Here is a 27,351-nt window from a genome sequence, read left to right on the forward strand (position 1 = left end):
TAGCAATAGAGTTCTTGTGATTCTTAAAACGCGATATCGCATCTCATTTCTATGTTTCATGGTAAGATATAATATGATTTGCGAAGTATAATGTATTCCTCGTCTACACTTCAATTGAATGTAAATGCGACACTTCCTTGCTAGGAAATAGCATCTGCAGATTTCTAGGTATCGTAGCAATAGAGTTCTAATGCTACTTAAAACGCGATATCGCATCTCATTTCTATGTTTCATGGTAAGATATAACATGATTTGCGAAGTGTTATGTATTCCTTGTCTACACTTCAAATGAATGTGAATGCGATACTTCCTCGCTAGGAAATAGCGTTTGCAGATGTCTACGTATGGTAGCAATAGCTTTCTAATGCTTCTTAAAACGCGATGTCGAATCTCATTTCTATGTTTCATGGTAAGATATAATATGATTTGCGAAGTGTCATGTATTCCTTGTCTACACTTCAAATGAATGTAAATGCGACACTTCCTTGCAAGGAAATAGCGTTTTCAGATGTCTACGTATCGAAGCAATAGAGTTCAAATGCTTCTTAAAACGAGATATTGCATCTCATATCTATGTTTCATGATAAGATATAATATTCATTGCGAAGTGTTATGCATTCCTCGCCTACGATTCAAATGAATGTAAATGCGACACTTCCTTGCTAGGAAATAGCGATTGCAGAAGTCTACGTATCGTAGCAATAGAGTTCTAATGCTTCTTAAAACGCGATATCGCATCTCATTTCTATGTTTCATGGTAAGATGTAATATTATTTGCGAAGTGTTATGTATTCCTCGCCTATACTTCAAATGAATGTAAATGCGAGACTTCTTTGCTAGGAAATAGCGTTTGCAAATGTCTACCTATCGTAGCAATAGTGTTCTAATGCTTCTTGAAACGCGATATCGTATCTCATTTCTATGTTTCATGGTAAGATATAATATGATTTGCGAAGTGTTATGTATTCCTCGTCTACACATCAACTAAATGTAAATGCGCACTTCCTTGCAAGGAAATAGCGTTTGCAGATGTCAACGTATCGTAGCAATAGAGTTCTTATGATTCTTAAAACGCGATATCGCATCTCATTTCAATGTTTCATGGTAAGATATAATATGATTTGCGAAGTGTTATGTAATCCTCGTCTACACTTCAAATGAATGTAAATGCGACACTTCCTTGCTAGGAAATAGCGTTTGCAGATGTCTACGTATCGAAGCAATAGAGTTCAAATGCTTCTTAAAACGAGATATTGCATCTCATATCTATATTTCCTGATAAGATATAATATTCATTGCGATGTGTTATGCATTCCTCGTCTACGATTCAAATGAATGTAAATGCGACACTTCCTTGCGAGGAAATAGCGTTTGCAGATGTCTAGGTATCGTAGCAGTAGAGTTCTTATGATTCTTAAAACGCGATATCGCATCTCATTTCTATGTTTCATGGTAAGATATAATATGATTTGCGGAGTGTTATGTATTCCTCGTCTACACTTCAAATGAATGTAAATGCGACACTTCCTTGCAAGGAAATAGCGTTTGCAAATGTCTACCTATCGTAGCAGTAGTGTTCTAATGCTTCTTAGAACGCGATGTCGCATCTCATTTCTATGTTTCATGGTAAGATATAATATGATTTGCGAAGTGTTATGTATTCCTCGTCTACACTTCAAATGAATGTAAATGCGACACTTCCTTGCAAGGAAATAGCGTTTGCAGATGTCTACGTATCGAAGCAATAGAGTTCAAATGCTTCTTAAAACGAGATATTGCATCTCATATCTATATTTCCTGATAAGATATAATATTCATTGCGAAGTGTTATGCATTCCTCGTCTACGCTTCAAATGAATGTAAATGCGACACTTCCTTGCAAGGAAATAGCGTTTGCAGATGTCTACGTATCGTAGCAATAGAGTTCTTGTGATTCTTAAAACGCGATATCGCATCTCATTTCTATGTTTCATGGTAAGATATAATATGATTTGCGAAGTATAATGTATTCCTCGTCTACACTTCAATTGAATGCAAATGCGACACTTCCTTGCTAGGAAATAGCATCTGCAGATTTCTAGGTATCGTAGCAATAGAGTTCTAATGCTACTTAAAACGCGATATCGCATCTCATTTCTATGTTTCATGGTAAGATATAACATGATTTGCGAAGTGTTATGTATTCCTTGTCTACACTTCAAATGAATGTGAATGCGATACTTCCTCGCTAGGAAATAGCGTTTGCAGATGTCTACGTATGGTAGCAATAGCTTTCTAATGCTTCTTAAAACGCGATGTCGAATCTCATTTCTATGTTTCATGGTAAGATATAATATGATTTGCGAAGTGTCATGTATTCCTTGTCTACACTTCAAATGAATGTAAATGCGACACTTCCTTGCAAGGAAATAGCGTTTTCAGATGTCTACGTATCGAAGCAATAGAGTTCAAATGCTTCTTAAAACGAGATATTGCATCTCATATCTATGTTTCATGATAAGATATAATATTCATTGCGAAGTGTTATGCATTCCTCGCCTACGATTCAAATGAATGTAAATGCGACACTTCCTTGCTAGGAAATAGCGATTGCAGAAGTCTACGTATCGTAGCAATAGAGTTCTAATGCTTCTTAAAACGCGATATCGCATCTCATTTCTATGTTTCATGGTAAGATGTAATATTATTTGCGAAGTGTTATGTATTCCTCGCCTATACTTCAAATGAATGTAAATGCGAGACTTCTTTGCTAGGAAATAGCGTTTGCAAATGTCTACCTATCGTAGCAATAGTGTTCTAATGCTTCTTGAAACGCGATATCGTATCTCATTTCTATGTTTCATGGTAAGATATAATATGATTTGCGAAGTGTTATGTATTCCTCGTCTACACATCAACTAAATGTAAATGCGCACTTCCTTGCAAGGAAATAGCGTTTGCAGATGTCAACGTATCGTAGCAATAGAGTTCTTATGATTCTTAAAACGCGATATCGCATCTCATTTCTATGTTTCATGGTAAGATATAATATGATTTGCGAAGTGTTATGTAATCCTCGTCTACACTTCAAATGAATGTAAATGCGACACTTCCTTGCTAGGAAATAGCGTTTGCAGATGTCTACGTATCGAAGCAATAGAGTTCAAATGCTTCTTAAAACGAGATATTGCATCTCATATCTATATTTCCTGATAAGATATAATATTCATTGCGATGTGTTATGCATTCCTCGTCTACGATTCAAATGAATGTAAATGCGACACTTCCTTGCGAGGAAATAGCGTTTGCAGATGTCTAGGTATCGTAGCAGTAGAGTTCTTATGATTCTTAAAACGCGATATCGCATCTCATTTCTATGTTTCATGGTAAGATATAATATGATTTGCGAAGTATCATGTATTCCTCGTCTACACTTCAAATGAATGTAAATGCGACACTTCCTTGCTAGGAAATGGCATCTGCAGATGTCTAGGTATCGTAGCAATAGAGTTCTAATGCTTCTTAAAACGCGATATCGCATCTCATTTCCATGTTTCATGGTATGATATAATATGATTTGCGAAGTATCATGTATTCCTCGTCTACACTTCAAATGAATGTAAATGCGACACTTCCTTGCTAGGAAATAGCATCTGCAGATGTCTAGGTATCGTAGCAATAGAGTTCTCATGCTTCTTAAAACGCGATATCGCATCTCATTTCCATGTTTCATGGTATGATATAATATGATTTGCGAAGTATCATGTATTCCTCGTCTACACTTCAAATGAATGTAAATGCGACACTTCCTTGCTAGGAAATAGCGTCTGCAGATGTCTAGGTATCGTAGCAATAGAGTTCTAATGCTTCTTAAAACGCGATATCGCAACTCATTTCTATGTTTCATGGTATGATATAATATGATTTGCGAAGTATCATGTATTCCTCGTCTACATTTCAAGTGAATGTAAATGCGACACTTCCTTGCTAGGAAATAGCGTCTGCAGATGTCTAGGTATCGTAGCAATAGAGTTCTAATGCTTCTTAAAACGCGATGTCGCATCTCATTTCTATGTTTCATGGTAAGATATAATATGATTTGCGAAGTGTTATGTATTCCTCGTCTACACTTCAAATGAATGTAAATGCGACACTTCCTTGCAAGGAAATAGCGTTTGCAGAAGTCTACGTACCGTAGCAATAGAGTTCTAATGCTTCCTAAAATGCGATATCGCATCTCATTTCTATGTTTCATGGTAAGATGTAATATTATTTGCGAAGTGTTATGTATTCCTCGCCTATACTTCAAATGAATGTAAATGCGAGACTTCTTTCCTAGGAAATAGCGTTTGCAAATGTCTACCTATCGTAGCAATAGTGTTCTAATGCTTCTTAAAACGCGATATCGCATCTCATTTCTATGTTTCATGGTAAGATATAACATGATTTTCGAAGTGTTATGTATTCCTCGTCTACACTTCAAATGAATGTGAATGCGATACTTCCTCGCTAGGAAATAGCGTTTGCAGATGTCTACGTATCGAACCAATAGAGTTCAAATGCTTCCTAAAACGAGATATTGCATCTCATATCTATGTTTCCTGATAAGATATAATATTCATTGCGAAGTGTAATGCATGAATGTAAATGCGACACTTCCATGCAAGGAAATAGCGTTTGCAGATGTCTACGTATCGTAGCAATAGATTTCTTATGATTCTTAAAACGCGACATCGCATCTCATTTCTATGTTTCATAGTAAGATATAATATGATTTGCGAAGTGTTATGTGTTCCTCGTCTACACTTCAAATGAATGTAAATGCGACACTTCTTTGCTAGGAAATAGCGTTTGCAAATGTCTACGTCTCGTAGCAATAGAGTTCATATGATTCTTAAAACGAGATATTGCATCTCATATCTATGTTTCCTGATAAGATATAATATTCATTGAGAAGTGTTATGCATTCCTCGTCTACGATTCAAATGAATGTAAATGCGACATTTCCTTGCAAGGAAATAGCGTTTGCAGATGTCAACGTATCGTAGCAATAGAGTTCTAATGCTTTTTAAAACGCGATATCGCATCTCATTTCTATGTTTCATGGTAAGATATAATATGATTTGCGATGTGTGATGTATTCCTCGCCTGCACTTCAAATGAATGTAAATGCGACACTTCCTTGCAAGGAAATAGCGATTGCAGATGTCTACGTCTAGTAGTAATAGAGTTCATATGTTCTTAAAACGCGATATCGCATCTCAATTCTATGTTTCATGGTAAGATATATCATGATTTGCGAAGTGTTATGTATTCCTTGTCTACACTTCAAATGAATGTGAATGCGATACTTCCTTGCTGGGAAATAGCATCTGCAGATGTCTAGGTATCGTAGCAATAGAGTTCTTATGCTTCTTAAAACGCGATATCGCATCTCATTTCTATGTTTCATGGTGAGATATAATATGATTTGCGAAGTGTGATGTATTCCTCGTCTACACTTCAAATGAATGTAAATGCGACACTTCCTTGCTAGGAAATAGCGTTTGCAGATGTCTACGTATCGAAGCAATAGAGTTCAAATGCTTTCTAAAACGCGATATCGCATCTCATTTCTATGTTTCATGGTAAGATATAATATGGTTTGCGAAGTGTTATGTATTCCTCGTCTACACATCAACTAAATGTAAATGCGCACTTCCTTGCAAGGAAATAGCGTTTGCAGATGTCTACGTATCGTAGCAATAGCTTTCTAATGCTACTTAAAACGCCATATCGAATCTCATTTCTATGTTTCATGGTAAGATATACTATGATTTGCGAAGTGTCATGTATTCCTCGTCTACACTACAAATAAATGTAAATGCGACACTTCCTTGCAAGGAAATAGCGTTTGCAGATGTCTACGTATCGAAGCAATTGTGTTCAAATGCTTCTTAAAACGCGATATCGCATCTCATCTCTATGTTTCATGGTAAGATATAATATGATTTGCGAAGTATCATGTATTCCTCGTCTACACTTCAAATGAATGTAAATGCGACCCTTCCTTGCAAGGAAATAGCGTTTGCAGATGTCCACGTATCGAAGCAATAGAGTTCAAATGCTTCCTAAAACAAGATATCGCATCTTAATTCTATGTTTCATGATAGGATGTAATATTCATTGCGAAGTGTTATGTATTCCTCGCCTACACTTCAAATGAATGTGAATGCGACACTTCCTCGCTAGGAAATGGCGTTTGCAGATGTCTACGTATCGTAGCAATAGATTTCTAATGCTTCTTAAAACGAGTCATCGCATCTCATTTCTATGTTTCATGGTAAGATATAATATGATTTGCGAAGTGTTGTGTATTCCTCCTCTACACTTCAAATGAATGTAAATGCGACACTTCCTTGCTAGGAAATAGCATCTGAAGATGTCTAGGTATCGTAGCAATAGAGTTCTAATGCTTCTTAAAACGCGATATAGCATCTCATTTCTATGTTTCATGGTATGATATAATATGATTTGCGAAGTATCATGTACTCCTCGTCTACATTTCAAACGAATGTAAATGCGACACTTCCTTGCTAGGAAATAGCGTCTGCAGATGTCTAGGTATCGTAGCAATAGAGTTCTAATGCTTCTTAAAACGCGATATCGCATCTCATTTCCATGTTTCATGGTAAGATATAATATGATTTGCGAAGTGTTATGCATTCCTCGTCTACGATTCAAATGGATGTAAATGCGACACTTCCTTGCTAGGAAATAGCGTTTGCAGATGTCTGCGTATCGAAGCAATAGAGGTCAAATGCTTCTTAAAACAAGATATCGCATCTCAATTCTATATTTCATGATAAGATGTAATATTCATTGCGAAGTGTTATGTATTCCTCGCCTACACTTCAAATGAATGTAAATGCGACACTTCCTTGCTAGGAAATAGCGTTTGCAGGTGTCTACGTATCGAAGCAATAAAGTTCAAATGCTTCTTAAAACGAGATATTGCATCTCATATCTATGTTTCCTGATAAGATATAATATTCATTGCTAAGTGTAATGCATTCCTCGTCTACGATTCAAATGAATGCAAATGCGACACTTCCTTGCAAGGAAATAGCGTTTGCAGATGTCTACGTATCGTAGCAATAGAGTTCTTATGATTTTTAAAACGCGATATCGCATCTCATTTCTATGTTTCATGGTAAGATATAGTATGATTTGCGAAGTATTGTGTATTCCTCGTCTACACTTCAAATGAATGTAAATGCGACTCTTCCTTGCAAGGAAATAGCGTTTGAAGATGTCCACGTATCGAAGCAATAGAGTTCAAATGCTTCCTAAAACAAGATATCGCATCTCAATTCTATGTTTCATGATAGGATGTAATATTCATTGCGAAGTGTTATGTATCCCTCGCCTACACTTCAAATGAATGTAAATGCGACACTTCCTTGCTAGGAAATAGCGTTTGCAGATGTCTACGTATCGAAGCAATAGAGTTCAAATGCTTCTTAAAACGAGATATCGCATCTCATATCTATGTTTCCTGATAAGATATAATATTCATTGCGAAGTGTTATGCATTCCTCGTCTACGATTCAAATGAATGCAAATGCGATACTTCCTCGCTAGGAAATAGCGTTTGCAGATGTCCACGTATCGTAGCAATAGCTTTCTAATGCTTCCTAAAACGCGATATCGCATCTCATTTCTATGTTTCATGGTAAGATATAACATGATTTGCGAAGTGTTATGTATTCCTTGTCTACACTTCAAATGAATGTAAATGCGACACTTCCTTGCTAGGAAATAGCGTTTGCAGATGTCTACGTATCGAAGCAATAGAGTTCAAATGCTTCTTAAAACGGCGATATCGCATGTCATTTCTATGTTTCATGGTAAGATATAATATGATTTGCGAAGTGTTATGTATTCCTCGTCTACACTTCAAATGAATGTAAATGCGACACTTCCTTGCAAGGAAATAGCGATTGCAGATGTCTACCTATCGTAGCATTAGAGTTCCAATGCTTCTTAAAACGCGATATCGCATCTCATTTCTATGTTTCATGGCAAGATATAATATGATTTGCGAAGTGTTATGTATTCCTCGTCTACACTTCAAATGAATGTAAATGCGACACTTCCTTGCAAGGAAATAGCGTTTGCAGATGTCTACGTATCGAAGCAATAGTGTTCAAATGCTTCTTAAAACGAGATATTGCATCTCATATCTATGCTTCATGATAAGATATAATATTCATTGCGAAGTGTTATGCTTTTCCTCGTCTACGGTTCAAATGAATGTAAATGCGACACTTCCTTGCAAGGAAATAGCGTTTGCAAATGTCTACCTATCGTAGCAATAGTGTTCTACTTCTTCTTAAAACGCGATATCGCATCTCATTTCTATGTTTCATGGTAAGGTATAATATGATTTGCGAAGTGTTATGTATTCCTCGTCTACACTTCAAATGAATGTAAATGCGACACTTCCTTGCAAGGAAATAGCGTTTGCAGATGTCTACGTATCGTAGCAATGGATTTCTGATGCTTCTTAAAACGCGATATCGCATCTCATTTTTATGTTTTATGGTAAGATATAATATGATTTGCGAATTGTTATGTATTCCTCGTCTACACTTCAGATGAATGTAAATGCGACACTTCCTTGCAAGGAAATAGCGTTTGCAGATGTCTACGTATCGAAGCAATAGAGTTCAAATGCTTCGTAAAACGAGATATTGCATCTCATATCTATGTTTCATGATAAGATATAATATTCGTTGCGAAGTGTTATGTATTCCTCGTCTACACTTCAAATGAATGTAAATGCGACACTTCCTCGCTAGGAAATAGCGTTTGCAGATGTCTACGTATCGAAGCAATAGAGTTCAAATGCTTCTTAAAACGCGATATCGCATCTCATTTCTATGTTTTATGGTAAGATATAATATGATTTGCGAATTGTTATGTATTCCTCGTCTACACTTCAGATGAATGTAAATGCGCACTTCCTTGCAAGGAAATAGCGTTTGCAGATGTCTACGTATCGTAGCAATAGCTTTCTAATGCTACTTAAAACGCCATATCGAATCTCATTTCTATGTTTCATGGTAAGATATACTATGATTTGCGAAGTGTCATGTATTCCTCGTCTACACTACAAATAAATGTAAATGCGACACTTCCTTGCAAGGAAATAGCGTTTGCAGATGTCTACGTATCGAAGCAATTGTGTTCAAATGCTTCTTAAAACGCGATATCGCATCTCATCTCTATGTTTCATGGTAAGATATAATATGATTTGCGAAGTATCATGTATTCCTCGTCTACACTTCAAATGAATGTAAATGCGACCCTTCCTTGCAAGGAAATAGCGTTTGCAGATGTCCACGTATCGAAGCAATAGAGTTCAAATGCTTCCTAAAACAAGATATCGCATCTTAATTCTATGTTTCATGATAGGATGTAATATTCATTGCGAAGTGTTATGTATTCCTCGCCTACACTTCAAATGAATGTGAATGCGACACTTCCTCGCTAGGAAATGGCGTTTGCAGATGTCTACGTATCGTAGCAATAGATTTCTAATGCTTCTTAAAACGAGACATCGCATCTCATTTCTATGTTTCATGGTAAGATATAATATGATTTGCGAAGTGTTGTGTATTCCTCGTCTACACTTCAAATGAATGTAAATGCGACACTTCCTGGCTAGGAAATAGCGTCTGCAGATGTCTACGTATCGTAGCAATAGCTTTCTAATGCTTCTTAAAACGCGATATCGCATCTCATTTCTATGTTTCATGGTAAGATATAACATGATTAGCGAAGTGTTATGTATTCCTCGGCTACACTTCAAATGAATGTGAATGCGATACTTCCTCGCTAGGAAATAGCGTTTGCAGATGTCCACGTATCGTAGCAATAGCTTTCTAATGCTTCCTAAAACGCGATATCGCATCTCATTTCTATGTTTCATGGTAAGATATAACATGATTTGCGAAGTGTTATGTATTCCTTGTCTACACTTCAAATGAATGTAAATGCGACACTTCCTTGCTAGGAAATAGCGTTTGCAGATGTCTACGTTTCGTAGCAATAGAGTTCTAATGCTTCTTAAAACGCGATATCGCATCTCATTTCTATGTTTCATGGTAAGATATAATATGATTTGCGAAGTGTTATGTATTCCTCGTCTACACATCAACTAAATGTAAATGCGCACTTCCTTGCAAGGAAATAGCGTTTGCAGATGTCTACGTATCGTAGCAATAGCTTTCTAATGCTTCCTAAAACGCGATATCGCATCTCATTTCTATGTTTCATGGTAAGATATAACATGATTTGCGAAGTGTCATGTATTCCTCGTCTACACTTCAAATGAATGTGAATGCGATACTTCCCCGCTAGGAAATAGCGTTTGCAGATGTCTACGTATCGTAGCATTAGCTTTCTAATGCTTCCTAAAACGCGATATCGCATCTCATTTCTGTGTTTCATGGTAAGATATAACATGATTTGCGAAGTGTCATGTATTCCTCGCCTACACTTCAAATGAATGTGAATGCGATACTTCCCCGCTAGGAAATAGCGTTTGCAGATGTCTACGTATCGTAGCAATAGCTTTCTAATGCTTCTTAAAACGCGATATCGCATCTCATTTCTATGTTTCATGGTAAGATATAACATGATTAGCGAAGTGTTATGTATTCCTCGGCTACACTTCAAATGAATGTGAATGCGATACTTCCTCGCTAGGAAATAGCGTTTGCAGATGTCCACGTATTGTAGCAATAGCTTTCTAATGCTGCCTAAAACGCGATATCGCATCTCATTTCTATGTTTCATGGTAAGATATAACATGATTTGCGAAGTGTTATGTATTCCTTGTCTACACTTCAAATGAATGTAAATGCGACACTTCCTTGCTAGGAAATAGCGTTTGCAGATGTCTACGTATCGAAGCAATAGAGTTCAAATGCTTCTTAAAACGGCGATATCGCATGTCATTTCTATGTTTCATGGTAAGATATAATATGATTTGCGAAGTGTTATGTATTCCTCGTCTACACTTCAAATGAATGTAAATGCGACACTTCCTTGCAAGGAAATAGCGTTTGCAGATGTCTACGTATCGAAGCAATAGAGTTCAAATGCTTCGTAAAACGAGATATTGCATCTCATATCTATGTTTCATCATAAGATATAATATTCATTGCGAAGTGTTATGTATTCCTCGTCTACACTTCAAATGAATGTAAATGCGACACTTCCTCGCTAGGAAATAGCGTTTGCAGATGTCTACGTATCGTCGCAATAGATTTCTAATGCTTCTTAAAACGCGATATAGCATCTCATTTCTATGTTTCATGGTAAGATATAACATGATTTGCGAAGTGTCATGTATTCCTCGTCTACACTTCAAATGAATGTGAATGCGATACTTCCCCGCTAGGAAATAGCGTTTGCAGATATCTACGTATCGTAGCAATAGCTTTCTAATGCTTCTTAAAACGCGATATCGCATCTCATTTCTATGTTTCATGGTAAGATATAACATGATTTGCGGAGTGTTATGTATTCCTCGTCTACACTTCAAATGAATGTGAATGCGATACTTCCTCGCTAGGAAACAGCGTTTGCTGATGTCTACGTATCGTAGCAATAGCTTTCTAATGCTTCCTAAAACGCGCATCTCATTTCTATGTTTCATGGTAAGATATAACATGATTTGCGAAGTGTCATGTATTCCTCGTCTACGCTTCAAATGAATGTGAATGCGATACTTCCCCGCTAGGAAATAGCGTTTGCAGATGTCTACGTATCGTAGCAATAGCTTTCTAATGCTTCTTAAAACGCGATATCGCATCTCATTTCTATGTTTCATGGTAAGATATAACATGATTTGCGAAGTGTCATGTATTCCTCGTCTACACTTCAAATGAATGTGAATGCGATACTTCCCCGCTAGGAAATAGCGTTTGCAGATATCTACGTATCGTAGCAATAGATTTCTAATGCTTCTTAAAACGCGATATAGCATCTCATTTCTATGTTTCATGGTAAGATATAACATGATTTGCGAAGTGTCATGTATTCCTCGTCTACACTTCAAATGAATGTGAATGCGATACTTCCCCGCTAGGAAATAGCGTTTGCAGATGTCTACGTATCGTAGCAATAGCTTTCTAATGCTTCTTAAAACGCGATATCGCATCTCATTTCTATGTTTCATGGTAAGATATAACATGATTAGCGAAGTGTTATGTATTCCTCGGCTACACTTCAAATGAATGTGAATGCGATACTTCCTCGCTAGGAAATAGCGTTTGCAGATATCTACGTATCGTAGCAATAGCTTTCTAATGCTTCTTAAAACGGCGATATCGCATCTCATTTCTATGTTTCATGGTAAGATATAATATTATTTGCGAAGTGTTATGTATTCCTCGTCTACACTTCAAATGAATGTAAATGCGACACTTCCTTGCAAGGAAATAGCGATTGCAGATGTCTACCTATCGTAGCATTAGAGTTCCAATGCTTCTTAAAACGCGATATCGCATCTCATTTCTATGTTTCATGGTAAGATATAATATTATTTGCGAAGTGTTATGTATTCCTCGTCTACACTTCAAATGAATGTAAATGCGACACTTCCTTGCAAGGAAATAGCGATTGCAGATGTCTACCTATCGTAGCATTAGAGTTCCAATGCTTCTTAAAACGCGATATCGCATCTCATTTCTATGTTTCATGGTAAGATATAATATGATTTGCGAAGTGTGATGTATTCCTCGTCTACACTTCAAATGAATGTAAATGCGACACTTCCTTGCAAGGAAATAGAGTTTGCAGATGTCTACGTGTCGAAGCAATAGTGTTCAAATGCTTCTTAAAACGAGATATTGCATCTCATATCTATGCTTCATGATAAGATATAATATTCATTGCGAAGTGTTATGCTTTTCCTCGTCTACGGTTCAAATGAATGTAAATGCGACACTTCCTTGCAAGGAAGTAGCGTTTGCAAATGTCTACCTATCGTAGCACTAGTGTTCTAATTCTTCTTAAAACACGATATCGCATCTCATTTCTATGTTTCATGGTAAGGTATAGTATGATTTGCGAAGTGTTATGTATTCCTCGTCTACACTTCAAATGAATGTAAATGCGACACTTCCTTGCAAGGAAATAGCGTTTGCAGATGTCTACGTATCGTAGCAATAGATTTCTGATGCTTCTTAAAACGCGATATCGCATCTCATTTCTATGTTTTATGGTAAGATATAATATGATTTGCGAAGTGTTATGTATTCCTCGTCTACACTTCAGATGAATGTAAATGCGACACTTCCTTGCAAGGAAATAGCGTTTGCAGATGTCTACGTATCGAAGCAATAGAGTTCAAATGCTTCGTAAAACGAGATATTGCATCTCATATCTATGTTTCATGATAAGATATAATATTCATTGCGAAGTATTATGTATTCCTCGTCTACACTTCAAATGAATGTAAATGCGACACTTCCTTGCCAGGAAATAGCGTCTGCAGATGTCTAGGTATCGTAGCAATAGAGTTCTAATGCTTCTTAAAACGCGATATCGCATCTCATTTCTATGTTTCATGGTAAGATATAACATGATTTGCGAAGTGTCATGTATTCCTCGTCTACGCTTCAAATGAATGTGAATGCGATACTTCCCCGCTAGGAAATAGCGTTTGCAGATGTCTACGTATCGTAGCAATAGCTCTCTAATGCTTCTTAAAACGCGATATCGCATCTCATTTCTATGTTTCATGGTAAGATATAACATGATTTGCGATGTGTTATGTATACCTCGTCTACACTAAAATGAATGTAAATGCGACACATCCTTGCTAGGAAACACCGTTTGCAGATGTCTACGTATCGAAGCAATAGAGTTCAAATGCTTCGTAAAACGAGATATTGCATCTCATATCTATGTTTCATGATAAGATATAATATTCATTGCGAAGTATTATGTATTCCACGTCTACACTTCAAATGAATGTAAATGCGACACTTCCTTGCCAGGAAATAGCGTCTGCAGATGTCTAGGTATCGTAGCAATAGAGTTCTAATGCTTCTTAAAACGCGATATCGCATCTCATTTCTATGTTTCATGGTAAGATATAACATGATTTGCGAAGTGTCATGTATTCCTCGTCTACGCTTCAAATGAATGTGAATGCGATACTTCCCCGCTAGGAAATAGCGTTTGCAGATGTCTACGTATCGAAGCAATAGAGTTCAAATGCTTCTTAAAACGAGATATTGCATCTCATATCTATGTTTCCTGATAAGATATAATATGATTTGCGAAGTGTTATGTATTCCTCGTCTACACATCAACTAAATGTAAATGCGCACTTCCTTGCAAGGAAATAGCGTTTGCAGGTGTCTACGTATCGTAGCAATAGCTTTCTAATGCTTCCTAAAACGCGATATCGCATCTCATTTCTATGTTTCATGGTAAGATATAATATGATTTGCGAAGTGTCATGTATTCCACGTCTACACTTCAAATGAATGTGAATGCGATACTTCCCCGCTAGGAAATAGCGTTTGCAGATGTCTACGTATCGTAGCAATAGCTTTCTAATGCTTCCTAAAACGCGATATCGCATCTCATTTCTATGTTTCATGGTAAGATATAACATGATTTGCGAAGTGTTATGTATTCCTTGTCTACACTTCAAATGAATGTAAATGCGACACTTCCTTGCTAGGAAATAGCGTTTGCAGATGTCTACGTATCGAAGCAATAGAGTTCAAATGCTTCTTAAAACGGCGATATCGCATGTCATTTCTATGTTTCATGGTAAGATATAATATGATTTGCGAAGTGTTATGTATTCCTCGTCTGCACTTCAAATGAATGTAAATGCGACACTTCCTTGCAAGGAAATAGCGATTGCAGATGTCTACCTATCGTAGCATTAGAGTTCCAATGCTTGTTAAAACGCGATATCGCATCTCATTTCTATGTTTCATGGTAAGATATAATATGATTTGCGAAGTGTTATGTATTCCTCGTCTACACTTCAAATGAATGTAAATGCGACACTTCCTTGCAAGGAAATAGCGTTTGCAGATGTCTACGTATCGAAGCAATAGTGTTCAAATGCTTCTTAAAACGAGATATTGCATCTCATATCTATGCTTCATGATAAGATATAATATTCATTGCGAAGTGTTATGCTTTTCCTCGTCTACGGTTCAAATGAATGTAAATGCGACACTTCCTTGCAAGGAAATAGCGTTTGCAAATGTCTACCTATCGTAGCAATAGTGTTCTAATTCTTCTTGAAACGCGATATCGCATCTCATTTCTATGTTTCATGGTAAGGTATAATATGATTTGCGAAGTGTTATGTATTCCTCGTCTACACTTCAAATGAATGTAAATGCGACACTTCCTTGCAAGGAAATAGCGTTTGCAGATATCTACGTATCGTAGCAATGGATTTCTGATGCTTCTTAAAACGCGATATCGCATCTCATTTCTATGTTTTATGGTAAGATATAATATGATTTGCGAATTGTTATGTATTCCTCGTCTACACTTCAGATGAATGTAAATGCGACACTTCCTTGCACGGAAATAGCGTTTGCAGATGTCTACGTATCGAAGCAATAGAGTTCAAATGCTTCGTAAAACGAGATATTGCATCTCATATCTATGTTTCATGATAAGATATAATATTCATTGCGAAGTATTATGTATTCCTCGTCTACACTTCAAATGAATGTAAATGCGACACTTCCTTGCCAGGAAATAGCGTCTGCAGATGTCTAGGTATCGTAGCAATAGAGTTCTAATGCTTCTTAAAACGCGATATCGCATCTCATTTCTATGTTTCATGGTAAGATGTAATATGATTTGCGAAGTGTTATGTATTCCTCGTCTACACTTCAAATGAATGTAAATGCGACACTTCCTCGCTAGGAAATAGCGTTTGCAGATGTCTACGTATCGTCGCAATAGATTTCTAATGCTTCTTAAAACGCGATATAGCATCTCATTTCTATGTTTCATGGTAAGATATAACATGATTTGCGAAGTGTCATGTATTCCTCGTCTACACTTCAAATGAATGTGAATGCGACACTTCCCCGCTAGGAAATAGCGTTTGCAGATATCTACGTATCGTAGCAATAGCTTTCTAATGCTTCTTAAAACGCGATATCGCATCTCATTTCTATGTTTCATGGTAAGATATAACATGATTTGCGGAGTGTTATGTATTCCTCGTCTACACTTCAAATGAATGTGAATGCGATACTTCCTCGCTAGGAAACAGCGTTTGCTGATGTCTACGTATCGTAGCAATAGCTTTCTAATGCTTCCTAAAACGCGCATCTCATTTCTATGTTTCATGGTAAGATATAACATGATTTGCGAAGTGTCATGTATTCCTCGTCTACGCTTCAAATGAATGTGAATGCGATGCTTCCCCGCTAGGAAATAGCGTTTGCAGATGTCTACGTATCGTAGCAATAGCTTTCTAATGCTTCTTAAAACGCGATATCGCATCTCATTTCTATGTTTCATGGTAAGATATAACATGATTTGCGATGTGTTATGTATACCTCGTCTACACTTCAAATGAATGTGAATGCGATACTTCCTCGCTAGGAAATAGCGTTTGCAGATGTCTACGTATCGTAGCAATAGATTTCATATGATTCCTAAAACGTGATATCGCATCTCATTTCTATGTTTCATGGTAAGATATAATATTATTTGCGAAGTGTTATGTATTCCTCGTCTACACTTCAAATGAATGTAAATGCGACACTTCCTTGCAAGGAAATAGCGATTGCAGATGTCTACCTATCGTAGCATTAGAGTTCCAATGCTTCTTAAAACGCGATATCGCATCTCATTCCTATGTTTCATGGTAAGATATAATATGATTTGCGAAGTGTTATGTATTCCTCGTCTACACTTCAAATGAATGTAAATGCGACACTTCCTTGCAAGGAAATAGCGTTTGCAGATGTCTACGTATCGAAGCAATAGTGTTCAAATGCTTCTTAAAACGAGATATAGCATCTCATTTCTATGTTTCATGGTAAGATATAACATGATTTGCGAAGTGTTATGTATTCCTCGTCTACACTTCAAATGAATGTGAATGCGATACTTCCCCGCTAGGAAATAGCGTTTGCAGATATCTACGTATCGTAGCAATAGCTTTCTAATGCTTCTTAAAACGCGATATCGCATCTCATTTCTATGTTTCATGGTAAGATATAACATGATTTGCGGAGTGTTATGTATTCCTCGTCTACACTTCAAATGAATGTGAATGCGATACTTCCTCGCTAGGAAACAGCGTTTGCTGATGTCTACGTATCGTAGCAATAGCTTTCTAATGCTTCCTAAAACGCGCATCTCATTTCTATGTTTCATGGTAAGATATAACATGATTTGCGAAGTGTCATGTATTCCTCGTCTACGCTTCAAATGAATGTGAATGCGATGCTTCCCCGCTAGGAAATAGCGTTTGCAGATGTCTACGTATCGTAGCAATAGCTTTCTAATGCTTCTTAAAACGCGATATCGCATCTCATTTCTATGTTTCATGGTAAGATATAACATGATTTGCGATGTGTTATGTATACCTCGTCTACACTTCAAATGAATGTGAATGCGATACTTCCTCGCTAGGAAATAGCGTTTGCAGATGTCTACGTATCGTAGCAATAGATTTCTAATGCTTCTTAAAACGGCGATATCGCATCACATTTCTATGTTTCATGGTAAGATATAATATTATTTGCGAAGTGTTATGTATTCCTCGTCTACACTTCAAATGAATGTAAATGCGACACTTCCTTGCAAGGAAATAGCGATTGCAGATGTCTACCTATCGTAGCATTAGAGTTCCAATGCTTCTTAAAACGCGATATCGCATCTCATTCCTATGTTTCATGGTAAGATATAATATGATTTGCGAAGTGTTATGTATTCCTCGTCTACACTTCAAATGAATGTAAATGCGACACTTCCTTGCAAGGAAATAGCGTTTGCAGATGTCTACGTATCGAAGCAATAGTGTTCAAATGCTTCTTAAAACGAGATATTGCATCTCATATCTATGCTTCATGATAAGATATAATATTCATTGCGAAGTGTTATGCTTTTCCTCGTCTACGGTTCAAATGAATGTAAATGCGACACTTCCCTGCAAGGAAATAGCGTTTGCAAATGTCTACCTATCGTAGCAATAGTGTTCTAATTCTTCTTGAAACGCGATATCGCATCTCATTTCTATGTTTCATGGTAAGGTATAATATGATTTGCGAAGTGTTATGTATTCCTCGTCTACACTTCAAATGAATGTAAATGCGACACTTCCTTGCAAGGAAATAGCGTTTGCAGATGTCTACGTATCGTAGCAATGGATTTCTGATGCTTCTTAAAACGCGATATCGCATCTCATTTCTATGTTTTATGGTAAGATATAATATGATTTGCGAATTGTTATGTATTCCTCGTCTACACTTCAGATGAATGTAAATGCGACACTTCCTTGCAAGGAAATAGCGTTTGCAGATGTCTACGTATCGAAGCAATAGAGTTCAAATGCTTCGTAAAACGAGATATTGCATCTCATATCTATGTTTCATGATAAGATATAATATTCATTGCGAAGTATTATGTATTCCTCGTCTACACTTCAAATGAATGTAAATGCGACACTTCCTTGCCAGGAAATAGCGTCTGCAGATGTCTAGGTATCGTAGCAATAGAGTTCTAATGCTTCTTAAAACGCGATATCGCATCTCATTTCTATGTTTCATGGTAAGATGTAATATGATTTGCGAAGTGTTATGTATTCCTCGTCTACACTTCAAATGAATGTAAATGCGACACTTCCTCGCTAGGAAATAGCGTTTGCAGATGTCTACGTATCGTCGCAATAGATTTCTAATGCTTCTTAAAACGCGATATAGCATCTCATTTCTATGTTTCATGGTAAGATATAACATGATTTGCGAAGTGTCATGTATTCCTCGTCTACACTTCAAATGAATGTGAATGCGATACTTCCCCGCTAGGAAATAGCGTTTGCAGATATCTACGTATCGTAGCAATAGCTTTCTAATGCTTCTTAAAACGCGATATCGCATCTCATTTCTATGTTTCATGGTAAGATATAACATGATTTGCGGAGTGTTATGTATTCCTCGTCTACACTTCAAATGAATGTGAATGCGATACTTCCTCGCTAGGAAACAGCGTTTGCTGATGTCTACGTATCGTAGCAATAGCTTTCTAATGCTTCCTAAAACGCGCATCTCATTTCTATGTTTCATGGTAAGATATAACATGATTTGCGAAGTGTCATGTATTCCTCGTCTACGCTTCAAATGAATGTGAATGCGATGCTTCCCCGCTAGGAAATAGCGTTTGCAGATGTCTACGTATCGTAGCAATAGCTTTCTAATGCTTCTTAAAACGCGATATCGCATCTCATTTCTATGTTTCATGGTAAGATATAACATGATTTGCGATGTGTTATGTATACCTCGTCTACACTTCAAATGAATGTGAATGCGATACTTCCTCGCTAGGAAATAGCGTTTGCAGATGTCTACGTATCGCAGCAATAGATTTCTAATGCTTCTTAAAACGGCGATATCGCATCACATTTCTATGTTTCATGGTAAGATATAATATTATTTGCGAAGTGTTATGTATTCCTCGTCTACACTTCAAATGAATGTAAATGCGACACTTCCTTGCAAGGAAATAGCGATTGCAGATGTCTACCTATCGTAGCATTAGAGTTCCAATGCTTCTTAAAACGCGATATCGCATCTCATTCCTATGTTTCATGGTAAGATATAATATGATTTGCGAAGTGTTATGTATTCCTCGTCTACACTTCAAATGAATGTAAATGCGACACTTCCTTGCAAGGAAATAGCGTTTGCAGATGTCTACGTATCGAAGCAATAGTGTTCAAATGCTTCTTAAAACGAGATATTGCATCTCATATCTATGCTTCATGATAAGATATAATATTCATTGCGAAGTGTTATGCTTTTCCTCGTCTACGGTTCAAATGAATGTAAATGCGACACTTCCTTGCAAGGAAATAGCGTTTGCAAATGTCTACCTATCGTAGCAATAGTGTTCTAATTCTTCTTGAAACGCGATATCGCATCTCATTTCTATGTTTCATGGTAAGGTATAATATGATTTGCGAAGTGTTATGTATTCCTCGTCTACACTTCAAATGAATGTAAATGCGACACTTCCTTGCAAGGAAATAGCGTTTGCAGATGTCTACGTATCGTAGCAATGGATTTCTGATGCTTCTTAAAACGCGATATCGCATCTCATTTCTATGTTTTATGGTAAGATATAATATGATTTGCGAATTGTTATGTATTCCTCGTCTACACTTCAGATGAATGTAAATGCGACACTTCCTTGCAAGGAAATAGCGTTTGCAGATGTCTACGTATCGAAGCAATAGAGTTCAAATGCTTCGTAAAACGAGATATTGCATCTCATATCTATGTTTCATGATAAGATATAATATTCATTGCGAAGTATTATGTATTCCTCGTCTACACTTCAAATGAATGTAAATGCGACACTTCCTTGCCAGGAAATAGCGTCTGCAGATGTCTAGGTATCGTAGCAATAGAGTTCTAATGCTTCTTAAAACGCGATATCGCATCTCATTTCTATGTTTCATGGTAAGATATAATATGATTTGCGATGTGTGATGTATTCCTCGTCTACACTTCAAATGAATGTAAATGCGACACTTCCTTGCAAGGAAATAGCGTTTGCAGATGTCTACGTGTCGAAGCAATAGTGTTCAAATGCTTCTTAAAACGAGATATTGCATCTCATATCTATGCTTCATGATAAGATATAATATTCATTGCGAAGTGTTATGCTTTTCCTCGTCTACAGTTCAAATGAATGTAAATGCGACACTTCCTTGCAAGGAAGTAGCGTTTGCAAATGTCTACCTATCGTAGCAATAGTGTTCTAATTCTTCTTAAAACGCGATATCGCATCTCATTTCTATGTTTCATGGTAAGGTATAATATGATTTGCGAAGTGTTATGTATTCCTCGTCTACACTTCAAATGAATGTAAATGCGACACTTCCTTGCAAGGAAATAGCGTTTGCAGATGTCTACGTATCGTAGCAATAGATTTCTGATGCTTCTTAAAACGCGATATCGCATCTCATTTCTATGTTTTATGGTAAGATATAATATTCATTGCGAAGTATTATGTATTCCTCGTCTACACTTCAAATGAATGTAAATGCGACACTTCCTTGCCAGGAAATAGCGTCTGCAGATGTCTAGGTATCGTAGCAATAGAGTTCTAATGCTTCTTAAGACGCGATATCGCATCTCATTTATATGTTTCATGGTAAGATGTAATATGATTTGCGAAGTGTTATGTATTCCTCGTCTACACTTCAAATGAATGTAAATGCGACACTTCCTCGCTAGGAAATAGCGTTTGCAGATGTCTACGTATCGTAGCAATAGATTTCTAATGCTTCTTAAAACGCGATATAGCATCTCATTTCTATGTTTCATGGTAAGATATAACATGATTTGCGAAGTGTCATGTATTCCTCGTCTACGCTTCAAATGAATGTGAATGCGATACTTCCCCGCTAGGAAATAGCGTTTGCAGATGTCTACGTATCGTAGCAATAGCTTTCTAATGCTCCTTAAAACGCGATATCGCATCTCATTTCTATGTTTCATGGTAAGATATAACATGATTTGCGATGTGTTATGTATACCTCGTCTACACTTCAAATGAATGTGAATGCGATACTTCCTCGCTAGGAAATAGCGTTTGCAGATGTCTACGTATCGTAGCAATAGATTTCTAATGCTTCTTAAAACGGCGATATCGCATCACATTTCTATGTTTCATGGTAAGATATAATATGATTTGCGAAGTGTTATGTATTCCTCGTCTACACTTCAAATGAATGTAAATGCGACACTTCCTTGCAAGGAAATAGCGATTGCAGATGTCTACCTATCGTGGCATTAGAGTTCCAATGCTTCTTAAAACGCGATATCGCATCTCATTTCTATGTTTCATGGTAAGATATAATATGATTTGCGAAGTGTTATGTATTCCTCGTCTACACTTCAAATGAATGTAAATGCGACACTTCCTTGCAAGGAAATAGCGTTTGCAGATGTCTACGTGTCGAAGCAATAGTGTTCAAATGCTTCTTAAAACGAGATATTGCATCCCATATCTATTCTTCATGATAAGATATAATATTCATTGCGAAGTGTTATGCTTTTCCTCGTCTACGGTTCAAATGAATGTAAATGCGACACTTCCTTGCAAGGAAATAGCGTTTGCAAATGTCTACCTATCGTAGCAATAGTGTTCTAATTCTTCTTAAAACGCGATATCGCATCTCATTTCTATGTTTCATGGTAAGGTATAATATGATTTGCGAAGTGTTATGTATTCCTCGTCTACACTTCAAATGAATGTAAATGCGACACTTCCTTGCAAGGAAATAGCGTTTGCAGATGTCTACGTATCGTAGCAATGGATTTCTGATGCTTCTTAAAACGCGATATCGCATCTCATTTCTATGTTTTATGGTAAGATATAATATGATTTGCGAAGTGTTATGTATTCCTCGTCTACACTTCAGATGAATGTAAATGCGACACTTCCTTGCAAGGAAATAGCGATTGTAGATGTCTACCTATCGTGGCATTAGAGTTCCAATGCTTCTTAAATCGCGATATCGCATCTCATTTCTATGTTTCATGGTAAGATATAATATGATTTGCGAAGTGTTATGTATTCCTCGTCTACACTTCAAATGAATGTAAATGCGACACTTCCTTGCAAGGAAATAGCGTTTGCAGATGTCTACGTGTCGAAGCAATAGTGTTCAAATGCTTCTTAAAACGAGATATTGCATCTCATATCTATGCTTCATGATAAGATATAATATTCATTGCGAAGTGTTATGCTTTTCCTCGTCTACGGTTCAAATGAATGTAAATGCGACACTTCCTTGCAAGGAAATAGCGTTTGCAAATGTCTACCTATCGTAGCAATAGTGTTCTAATTCTTCTTAAAACGCGATATCGCATCTCATTTCTATGTTTCATGGTAAGGTTTAATATGATTTGCGAAGTGTTATGTATTCGTCGTCTACACTTCAAATGAATGTAAATGCGACACTTCCTTGCAAGGAAATAGCGTTTGCAGATGTCTACGTATCGAAGCAATAGAGTTCAAATGCTTCGTAAAACGAGATATTGCATCTCATATCTATGTTTCATGATAAGATATAATATTCATTGCGAAGTATTATGTATTCCTCGTCTACACTTCAGATGAATGTAAATGCGACACTTCCTTGCCAGGAAATAGCGTCTGCAGATGTCTAGGTATCGTAGCAATAGAGTTCTAATGCTTCTTAAAACGCGATATCGCATTTCATTTCTATGTTTCATGGTAAGATGTAATATGATTTGCGAAGTGTTATGTATACCTCGTCTACACTTCAAATGAATGTAAATGCGACACTTCCTCGCTAGGAAATAGCGTTTGCAGATGTCTACGTATCGTAGCAATAGATTTCTAATGCTACTTGAAACGCGATATAGCATCTCATTTCTATGTTTCATGGTAAGATATAATATGATTTGCGAAGTGTCATGTATTCCTCGTCTACACTTCAAGCGAATGTAAATGCGACACTTCCTTGCTAGGAAATAGCGTCTGCAGATGTCTACGTATCGAAGCAATAGAGTTCAAATGCTTCCTAAAACGAGATATTGCATCTCATATCTATGTTTCATGATAAGATATAATATTCATTGCGAAGTGTTAAGCATTCCTCGTCTACGATTCAAATGGATGTAAATGCGACACTTCCTTGCTAGGAAATAGCGTTTGCAGATGTCTACGTATCGAAGCAATAGAGTTCAAATGCTTCTTAAAACAAGATATCGCATCTCAATTCTATATTTCATGATAAGATGTAATATACATTGCGAAGTGTTATGTATTCCTCGTCTACGCTTCAAATGAATGTAAATGCGACACTTCCCTGCTAGGAAATAGCGTCTGCAGATGTCTAGGTATCGTAGCAATATAGTTTTAATGCTTCTTAAAACGCGATATCGCATCTCATTTCTATGTTTCATGGTAAGATGTAATATGATTTGTGAAGTGTTATGTATTCCTCGTCTACGATTCAAATGAAAGTAAATGCGACACTTCCTTGCAAGGAAATAGCGTTTGCAGATGTCTACGTATCGTAACAATAGAGTTCCAATGCTTCTTAAAACGAGATATTGCATCTAATAACTATGTTTCATGATAAGATATAATATTCATTGCGAAGTGTTATGCATTCCTCGTCTACGATTCAAATGAAAGTAAATGCGACACTTCCTTGCAAGGAAATAGCGTTTGCAGATGTCTACGTATTGTAGCAATAGAGTTCTTATAATTCTTAAAACGCGATTTCGCATCTCATTTCTATGTTTCGTGGTAAGATATAATATGATTTGCGAAGTGTTATGTATTCCTCGTCTACACTTCAAATGAATGTGAATGCGATACTTCCTCGCTAGGAAATAGCGTTTGCAGATTTCTACGTATCGTAGCAATAGCTTTCTAATGCTTCCTAAAACGCGCATCTCATTTCTATGTTTCATGGTAAGATATAACATGATTTGCGAAGTGTCATGTATTCCTCGTCTACACTTCAAATGAATGTGAATGCGATACTTCCCCGCTAGGAAATAGCGTTCGCAGATGTCTACGTATCGTAGCAATAGCTTTCTAATGCTTCTTAAAACGCGATATCGCATCTGATTTCTATGTTTCATGGTAAGATATAACATGGTTTGCGAAGTGTTATGTATTCCTCGTCTACACTTCAAATGAATGTAAATGCGACACTTCCTTGCAAGGAAATAGCGTCTGCAGATGTCTACGTATCGAAGCAATAGAGTTCAAATGCTTCGTAAAACGAGATATTGCATCTCATATCTATGTTTCATGATAAGATATAATATTCATTGCGAAGTATTATGTATTCCACGTCTACACTTCAAATGAATGTAAATGCGACACTTCCTTGCCAGGAAATAGCGTCTGCAGATGTCTAGGTATCGTAGCAATAGAGTTCTAATGCTTCTTAAAACGCGATATCGCATCTCATTTTTATGTTTCATGGTAAGATGTAATATGATTTGCGAAGTGTTATGTATTCCTCGTCTACACTTCAAATGAATGTAAATGCGACACTTCCTCGCTAGGATATAGCGTTTGCAGATGTCTACGTATCGTAGCAATAGATTTCTAATGCTTCTTAAAACGCGATATAGCATCTCATTTCTATGTTTTATGGTAAGATATAACATGATTTGCGAAGTGTCATGTATTCCTCGTCTACACTTCAAATGAATGTGAATGCGATACTTCCCCGCTAGGAAATAGCGTTTGCAGATGTCTACGTACCGTAGCAATAGCTTTCTAATGCTTCTTAAAACGCGATATCGCATCTCATTTCTATGTTTCATGGTAAGATATAACATGATTTGCGATGTGTTATGTATACCTCGTCTACACTTCAAATGAATGTGAATGCGATACTTCCTTGCTAGGAAATAGCGTCTGCAGATGTCTACGTATCGAAGCAATAGAGTTCAAATGCTTCGTAAAACGAGATATTGCATCTCATATCTATGTTTCATGATAAGACATAATATTCATTGCGAAGTATTATGTATTCCTCGTCTACACTTCAAATGAATGTAAATGCGACACTTCCTTGCTAGGAAATAGCGTCTGCAGATGTCTACCTATCGTAGCAATAGTGTTCTAATGCTTCTTAAAACGCGATATCGCATCTCATTTCTATGTATCATGGTAAGATATAATATTCATTGCGAAGTGTTATGCATTCCTCGTCTACGATTCAAATGAAAGTAAATGCGACACTTCCTTGCAAGGAAACAGCGTTTGCAGATGTATACGTATCGAAGCAAATGTGTTCAAATGCTTCTTAAAACGAGATATTGCATCTCATATCTATGTTTCATGATAAGATATAATATTCATTGCGAAGTGTTATGCATTCCTCGTCTACGATTCAAATGAATGTAAATGCGACACTTCCTTGCAAGGAAATAGCGATTGCAGATGTCTACCTATCGTAGCAATAGAGTTCTAATGCTTCTTAAAACGCGATATCGCATCTTATTTCTATGTTTCATGGTAAGATATAATATGATTTGCGAAGTGTTATGTTTTCCTCGTCTACACTTCAAATGAATGTAAATGCGACACTTCCTCGCTAGGAAATAGCGTTTGCAGATGTCTACGTATCGTAGCAATAGATTTCTAATGCTTCTTAGAACGCGATATAGCATCTCATTTCTATGTTTCATGGTAAGATATAATATGATTTGCGAAGTGTCATGTATTCCTCGTCTACACTTCAAACGAATGTAAATGCGTCACTTCCTTGCTAGGAAATAGCGTCTGCAGATATCTACGTATCGAAGCAATACTGTTCAAATGCTTCCTAAAACGAGATATTGCATCTCATATCTATGTTTCATGATAAGATATAATATTCATTGCGAAGTGTTATGCATTCCTCGTCTACGATTCAAATGGATGTAAATGCGACACTTCCTTGCTTGGAAATAGCGTTTGCAGATGTCTACGTATCGAAGCAATAGAGTTCAAATGCTTCTTAAAACAAAATATCGCATCTCAATTCTATATTTCATGATAAGATATAATATTCATTGCGAAGTATTATGTATTCCACGTCTACACTTGAAATGAATGTAAATGCGACATTTCCTTGCCAGGAAATAGCGTCTGCAGATGTCTAGGTATCGTAGCAATAGAGTTCTAATGCTTCTTAAAACGCGATATCGCATCTCATTTTTATGTTTCATGGTAAGATGTAATATGATTTGCGAAGTGTTATGTATTCCTCGTCTACACTTCAAATGAATGTAAATGCGACACTTCCTCGCTAGGATATAGCGTTTGCAGATGTCTACGTATCGTAGCAATAGATTTCTAATGCTTCTTAAAACGCGATATAGCATCTCATTTCTATGTTTTATGGTAAGATATAACATGATTTGCGAAGTGTCATGTATTCCTCGTCTACACTTCAAATGAATGTGAATGCGATACTTCCCCGCTAGGAAATAGCGTTTGCAGATGTCTACGTACCGTAGCAATAGCTTTCTAATGCTCCTTAAAACGCGATATCGCATCTCATTTCTATGTTTCATGGTAAGATATAACATG

This window comes from Xylocopa sonorina, chromosome 2 (genome assembly GCF_050948175.1).
Source record: "Xylocopa sonorina isolate GNS202 chromosome 2, iyXylSono1_principal, whole genome shotgun sequence".
Classification (NCBI taxonomy): domain Eukaryota; kingdom Metazoa; phylum Arthropoda; class Insecta; order Hymenoptera; family Apidae; genus Xylocopa; species Xylocopa sonorina.